This window comes from Nannobrachium achirus, assembly GCF_963921795.1.
Source record: "Nannobrachium achirus genome assembly, chromosome: 5".
NCBI lineage: Eukaryota > Metazoa > Chordata > Actinopteri > Myctophiformes > Myctophidae > Nannobrachium > Nannobrachium achirus.
The window spans coordinates 24,625,547-24,633,714 of record NC_137814.1 but is presented as its reverse complement, the minus strand read 5'-3'; the positions used below and the strand labels follow the sequence as shown (position 1 = coordinate 24,633,714).

At 46.0% G+C, this 8,168-nt stretch overlaps 1 long non-coding RNA gene across 1 annotated transcript; it reads right to left on the bottom strand.

Annotated features, from left to right (window-relative positions):
* Positions 1 to 248: 248 nt before the first annotated feature.
* Positions 249 to 2,943, bottom strand: LOC308285839. Its single transcript, XR_013962086.1, has 4 exons — positions 2,823 to 2,943; positions 2,598 to 2,687; positions 1,989 to 2,066; positions 249 to 341 (listed from the first exon to the last, which is right to left on the bottom strand). It is a non-coding gene; the product is annotated as an uncharacterized lncRNA (long non-coding RNA).
* Positions 2,944 to 8,168: the final 5,225 nt, after the last annotated feature.

Below are 8,168 nucleotides of genomic sequence, written 5' to 3'. Positions count from 1 at the left end.
TACGTGGAATTCACAAGAAATATCGCTGGGTGGGGGGAGTCATGACAAACTATAAAAAGCTTAAATGGCTAAAAGACATGCCATTTTAACATGTGAAAGTGGATATTTGGGCAACATGCCAGAAATAACAGTTATTAAATGACCAGAAATATTACAATTGACAAACCTTTACTTCTTCTTTGACATAGGGTGTACTTGGAGAGCTGGGTGCTAACATTTTTGGTGTCAAGGGTTTTCTTCTGACAACCCACCAAAGAAAATCGGCAACAATAATGTTGGCATGTCATGTTGGCCTGGCAACCAAAGTCCCTGGAACGTTGGTACTGCACAAATACCTTATCCTAAGAACAAATTGGAATAGGTTAGGCTGGATGAAGCTTAGCTCTGGTCCATCGCGTCTCCTCCCGGAGACGCTCTGACAGACCCGTCGGGAAACGCCTGGACTCGAGATTGTCGGCCCCTCCGAGCGCTCAACATCAGTCAAAATAAACAAAACCGTTTCACTACTCACCAAACCAAAGGTCGTTTTGCGCTGTTGAAAGTCTATTCTCCGCGGTGGTGAACCCCTCGGCACCCCACCTACTCTGTAAAATACATTATTTTTGGCATGAAATAAAGTGCATCCAACTCGACCGCCGCTTATTTCCGGGTTGTGAACCATTTTATCTGCGGTGGCCGCTAGGTGGCCTGAGGTGTGTGCGTTTTATTTCATGACAAAAATAATGTATTTTACAGAGTAGGTGGGGTGCTGAGAGGTTTACCACCGCGGAGAATAGACTTTCAACAACGCAAAACTATCTTTGGTTTGGTGAGTAGTGAAGTAGTTTCGTTTATTTTGACTGATGTTGAGCGCTCGGAGGGGCCGACAATCTCGAGTCCAGGCGTTTCCCGACGGGTCTGTCAGAGCGTCTCCGGGAGGAGACGCGATGGACCAGAGCTAGATGAAGCTAAGAATAATGTAATGCCATCCTCTCAATTAATTGTAAAATCCAGGTAAAGTCTAATAGTCTATAAATAAACACTGAACCCTGGAAGCTAAACATGTATTTTATGCAGGGACAATACAACCCTCCTAGGGTCTTCGGGCCATCAAGGAAAAGTGTTATAAATTGTTATGCGTTATAATATTTTTCTCCATGAAATTACTTCCTCTTGCCTTATTACTGTACTAAACATGTGGTATGAAAATTTGACACAGCCAATGAATTAATGAATTTAGACCATGTCTTTCTGTGAACATAATAGACATTATTGATATTTTCTTGCTCGTCATTACTAACTACATTACAAAGAATTCTATAAATATTTTGTGTTATCACCGCCAGGCCGGGATGCTCCTTCTGTCTGTCTGTGAACAGCTAATCTCAGGCACCGCTGGAACAGTCAGTGTGCAACTTTACATGCATACTCCAGCGAGGCCATGGACGAAGCTCCTCCCAAGAGTCTTCACATAAGACTATTATTGCACCACTATCAGGCCGCTGTGTGTGCAGTTAAACTCAGGCACCGCTTGACCGATCAGCTTGAATGTTTGCATGCACACTCCCGGGAGGCTTAGGAAGAACCTCAACCACAATTGTTTTATTTATCGGCTTGTTATAGCACCACCATGGAAGTTATTTTGGTATTGGTAGCCAACACCAACTCGGGACTTGAATCGCTGCCCTGCCGTTAGCTAAACCCTAGACACTCTCCGATCGAATATCAGGGTCTTGAGCTCTACAATGTTGTTAGCTAAGCCGTCATTCCACAGTGCGTACGTAGGTAGGCTTATTGCCTTTCTTGGCTTTGTCTGTAATGATTGGCTTACAAATTTAGCAGGAGTGGCACTTTTCTCATAACATGTTACAAACAATGAATGCAGCGTCTGCCGTCTGATAGACATGAAACTTTGCATGCAGTCTATCTAATGCCATGTATATGTATTTTTGTAAAACCTGCCTTTTTACATTTGATCCATTATAGTTAACGATGTTAACGATAATAACCTTTTCACTGTCTTCAACTTTCACTGTGAGAGGTGTGTTGGAACATTGGTAGTGGGTGTTTTCTTGTTGTGATGAACTCTATTGGGGGGGGGGGAAAGACAATGAAAACAATAACAACAATAAATAAATTCACTGATGTATTGTAATTTCAAATTTGACAACAGAAGCTAAATATTCTTTAAATGCCCTGCAGCACGGTTAAAGGAACAAGTAATTTGGCTCTGATTGGGCCAGTGGTTTGCAGGATCAACCCATGAGGACAGTCACTAAGACAATCTTATAGATGCTTGCCCCTTCTATGAGCCATGCCATAACAAATCTCCTACTACTACTACCGCTAACATCAGTTAGGCTGAACACGAAAGCAAGGAAATGCAACGTCAAAGCAGCATAAAGGCCAGTCCATAATATCTCAGAAATGCTCGTGAGTTGGACTTTCCGACGTGAACATTTCCAAACTCTAATTTGGCCTAATGCTTTTCAGAAGTCGCAAGGGACATTTTATGGTGGAGAAGGACCTTTTGACCGAAATCTTCTGTTTCGGTCAAAGTATGGACAGGGCTTAAGTGTAAAGAATGGATTAAGGTATTATTACAGAGTAGTACACACCTGTGTGGAAGGAGCAGAAGGAGAGGGGGACTGTTTGATTCTAGTATGTTCTGTAGATGCCAATCGGACAGTCTGGGCCGTTCCTGGAACCTTCCGAAAACAGGGAAAGGGGGCAGAGGTCAGGACTCAAGAAGGATACAAAATAATAATAATAATCAACCATAATAAAATTTCATAAAATAAAAGTAAGGACTGACATCTGTAACTGCGATCTATAGTATTTACCGGACTGGGAGCACTGACTCGGACTGCGGCCGTAGCTGTCGGGGTAGCAGGTTTCGGGGGGATGTTGGTGACCGTCTGGTCCTGTTGGGTTTTGGCCTGGGCCAGGACATGCTGTGGTACCATCACCAGCTGGCCAGTCTCTGTTCTCACCAGAAACATACCTGAAAGGATGAGGGGGAAATAATCGCTCAGTCACTGTATCTGACCACCGACAGACCTTCCAAGCTGACATACTGTACGTCCAGCAAGATGAATCTAGTGGGAGGTAAAATACATTAATGACGAAGTTGTCTTGGTACGTTATAGCTGAGGCTGTACGTTAGTTCACTCTACCAGACACTTTGACAGAAGGTTGATTCTATTCCATTATAACACTAGCTGGTAGAATGATGAAAAATATGTTTTTTCCCGGTCCGCTCAACAAGTGTTTTGCAAAGACTTTGCATGGTGCTGCTGAGTGACATTCACTTTCAGCAACTGCTCAAAGTCTGTCTGACTAAAAGCAAACTGATTTATCAAGTGACAACAGAACCTTTAATCAAGCAGAACTATATAATAAATATAACAGGAAATAGTCCTGATGGTACCATCTATCTATACTATAATTTTGCAAATGTCTGTCTGTCTGTCTGTCTGTCTGTCTGTCTGTCTGTCTGTCTGTGTCTGTCTGTCTGTCTGTCTGTCTGTCTGTCTGTCTGTCTGTCTGTCTCAGCGTTTCTCCTCGGTGGCTGGAGCAATTGATCTGAAATCGCATCACCATAAGCATATGAACACACCTGACATAACTGTGAAGCCCGTTTGTCACTTTCACAAATCGTATGCTGTATATTAGCATTTTTATGGTGTATCTACTATCTATTCTGCATCTAGCATGAGGCACATCTATTCTGCATCTAGCTTGAGGCAAAATGTTTAACCAGCTCTGTGTGTGTGTGTGTGTGTGTGTGTGTGTGTGTGCAGGCAGGCGGGTGTGTGTGCAGGCGGGTGGGGGGGCGGGCGGGCTGGGGGGGGGGGGGACAGTATCTCTGTAGCCATTAAAAGAAACGGGTTTCTTCCATTGATGCTCCTACATCATGCAAGCACCAGTTAAAGTTACTTTCCATCCCTCATATACTGTGTGCATAGTCTGGGATCACTTCACTTTACGGGGTTTGATCCGGTCGGGAGCGGAAACCACTTTACGTCATGTTGTAGTCCTAGACGGACTACACTTTGGCCGGAACTATCAACCGGATTCAGTTTTAACCCAAAATATTCCCCTGCACCCAAGGACATACTTTTAGGGCCGACCTAATAAACACCTTGATGAGGCGTAGTTTTGCTTTCGAAAAATTCGTTTGGTATGTACATCTTTTAATCCAACTCGTAGCGACTGGCAAGACTACGTAGGCTACTCCAGCATTTTAAAAGGGATTGGGGGAAACAAACGAGGGGAACCAAATCAAAGCGACGCCGCTTCTTCTAGTGGTTTCCGCGCTTTAGGCGGAAACCAAACGGTCTGTTGTGAACGAACACCAGGCTCTCTCCCGGGAGAAAGCCTGGTAGGCGAGGTTACTGCGTGCACAGTGCACATCCCATAACCCACACACTGCACATCATTTTGGAGCTCATATCTTTGAACGGGTAAGGGCTAGTAGAGTATATATAAAAGGATGGTACTGTGGGAGAAAGTTAACAGAACAATCTCATAGTTACCAGGGGGTAGGGTAAATCCAGGATGCAGCTGAATTGTGGTCTGTTGTTGTGGTCCGACAGCCAGCTGAGGGGCACCAGTCCCAGCAGGGCTTGCAACAAGACCCGGCCTCTGCTGCTGGACTGAAGTAGCCATTACAGGTGCAATGAGCGGGCTCACAAGTCTCACTGCGGGCAAAGTTACAGATCCTGGCACGGGAGAGATCGTGGGAGATGCTCCAAGTGTTTGTACATTCGATCCGGCGTTAATTACGCCTGCGGGAGACAACGTGGAGGTAGAAGAGGTGGGGAGAGTGGAGAGTGCCTCATTGGCGCTAGGTTCCTGGTTTAACCGTTGTCCTTGTTGTGGCTGCTGCTGCTCCAGAGACCCCACTGCTTGATCAAGCACTTTCCCTGAGAACTGACTGACAGCGCCCGCGGGTCCCTCTCTTTTCACCCCTGTCCCGGTATACGAAGCACTGGGTGTATTTTGATGACCGAGTTGAGATTCCAATGAGCCAACTTTCTCATCCACGTCACTGAGGAGCATGTCCTCCAGCGGGTCGGTGGCTCCCGCCATCGCAAAAATCGTATTGTGCGCACACAACCCTTGTTGTTTACGACCACAGAAACAGAGCGAGCAGGAGAGAATCTCTGGCTGTGTCCGAAATGCGGGATCGTCCCCTACTCCCTAGTCCCTACAATAATGATCCAGTCCACTGAGTCGAGATGTTGTGGTACACAGTACACACTACAAGTAGTGAACTATGAGTGAACCGTGAACTCATCACCAAATTTCGGACACTACTCGGGTCGCCATTTAATTGCGTCATCGCTGTCGCATAGTTAAAGGGGTATTTCACTCTATTTCACGTCTAATCAGGCTTTTATGAACACCCTGAACAGTTTTTAATTTGCTTGATTCAATATTTAGATATTTGATGTAAATGCCATCAGTCCTCCTCCAGGAGGAGCGCCCCATACACACCCATTGTAAGTTCAAACTTCATTTTAACCATGATAGATTTATTAAAAACACCCATTATATTTTCTGGTTCTACCCTCCTGATACGCGAGCTGGCCGTCTTTTAATTTATTTTTAATAATGTTTTATTGCATTTAATTGTTTCCATTTTCCCCAAGAATTATTACAAATTAATGAAAAAAGTTATCAAAAAAATGGCCTGCTCATAAGGGTATAAGGTCGACTCGCTAAATTTCAAAGTCGCCAAATTCGCGGGACAACTCGCAAAAGTCAGGTCGCCAACCAGTCGTGGACATCTCGCAAAATTCGCTGGACGAGTCGCCTAACACACTAAACACACATATAGACCTACGGCTGCGTTCGGAAACCCGCACCGGCCCTGCTAGAAAAACCAGCACAGACCAGCACAATTTTCATGCTGGTCTGTGCTGGTCTATGCTGGTTTATGCTGGTTCATGCTGGTCTGTGCTGGTGCTGGTCTATGCTGGTCCCATGCTGGTCCACCAGCACAGACCAGCACCAGCACCAGCACAGACCAGCATGAACCAGCATAAACCAGCATAGACCAGCACAGACCAGTACAGACCAGCACCAGCACAAACCAGCACATGTTGTGTTTTACTGCTGGTCTGTGCTGGTGCTGGTGCTGGTCCAGCATAGACCAGCACCAGCACAGACCAGCATGAACCAGCATAGACCAGCACAGACCAGCACCAGCACAAACCAGCACATGTTGTGTTTTACTGCTGGTCTGTGCTGGTGCTGGTGCTGGTCCAGCACAGACCAGCATGAACCAGCATAGACCAGCACAGACCAGCACCAGCACAAACCAGCACATGTTGTGTTTTACTGCTGGTCTGTGCTGGTGCTGGTCCAGCACAGACCAGCATGAACCAGCATAGACCAGCACAGACCAGCACCAGCACAAACCAGCACATGTTGTGTTTTACTGCTGGTCTGTGCTGGTGCTGGTGCTGGTCCAGCACAGACCAGCATGAACCAGCATAAACCAGCACAGACCAGCACCAGCACAAACCAGCACATGTTGTGTTTTACTGCTGGTCTGTGCTGGTGCTGGTCTGTGCTGGTGCTGGTCTGTGCTGGTCTGTGCTGGTCTAAGCTGGTCATATACAAATAGGGACAAACACCCATTTTAACTAACAGGTTCCAGTGGCGCCAAGGATAAGTGCAGGACTGAAGTGCCAGAGGTAGTAAGTTCGAATCCCACTCACACCCACAATGTCAAAAATAATGTCACAATCTAATAAGGTCAAATACAGAACAGGATTCAAGCACCAGAGCAAAGAGCAAATTAAACCAGCAAAGACCTGGTCCACTTCTCAGGGGGGTCCCCCGGGGGTCCCTGACCACACCAGCACAGACCAGCACAGACCAGCACCAGCACAGACCAGCAGTAAGCGCTGGTTTGTGCTGGTCTGTGCTGGTTCATGCTGGTTTAGATGGTGGGACCAGCACAAACCAGCACCAGCACAGACCAGCACGAAAACACAACATGCGCTGGTTTGTGCTGGTGCTGGTCTTACTGCTGGTCTTGTGCTGGTTTTTCTAGCAGGGGGGTGTGGTGTAGTGAGTGCAGTGGGCGTGACGTTGGAGAGTGCGTTCAGTGTGGCTTATTTACGAACGACCTGTTTTAACAGGCAGCTGTGTGCTTTTTCACTGTGTGCCATGTTGTCGTTCGTTTATTCGGTGCACTTGGTGCGTTGTCGTTCGGAAATCCAGTGCGCGGCGCACTGGTGTGTTGAGTGCACGCACTCACCAACCCTACTCAGAAGATGGGGTTTGGCGGTGCGGTGGTGTGGTGTTCTGATTGGTTGGTTTTCATGGCCGATTGGCCGTGTCTCGAATGCTTCTCAGCTGTGAACAATGGAGGAAATAACCGCAAAATACAGCACTTGCAGCTTGGGCTTGATAGTTTCACACACAACATGTAAATTAACAGCAGGCAAGTATGCCAAATTAATGTTGTGAATTAGACCTACATCTCCTAATAGCAACGTTACGTTAGCATACTCAGCAACTGCTGCTTTTCAGAAAGTTTACCTTCAGAGTTCAGAGTGAAAAAGCACACAGCTGCCTGTTAAAACTGGTCGTTCGTAAATAAGCCACACTGAACGCACTCTCCAACGTCACGCCCACTGCACTCGCTACACTGAGCACACACCCGGTGCGGGTTTCCGAACGCACCCCCCATCTTCTGAGTAGGGTTGGTGAGTGCGTGGACTCAACACACCAGTGTTCCGCGCACTGGATTTCCGAACGACAACGCACCAAGTGCACCGAATAAACTAACGACAACATGGCACACCAGTGCGTTGAGTGCGCATTTCCGAACGCACCCTCTGTCTTTGGCTTATAATAAATGCACCATAAATAAAATGAGCTTGTTAGGTATAAAATAGGGCTAAAGTGGTTAATGTACGTATGTTTGACAAAATTATAATTTATATCTGCAAAGAAACTAGTAACTAAAGTGTTCCAATTATAAAAGTAAAAGTACAATACTCAAGTAAAGTACAAATAAATAAACTGTTCAAACCACCTCCTCCCAACACAGGACATAACATGTAGGCCTAATGATATTATACAGCCTACCAAAAGCTGTATGGTTTAAAGTACCGGTAATTAATATAGGATTTATGTGTAAAGCCCTAGTGTTGGTTCTTTTATGT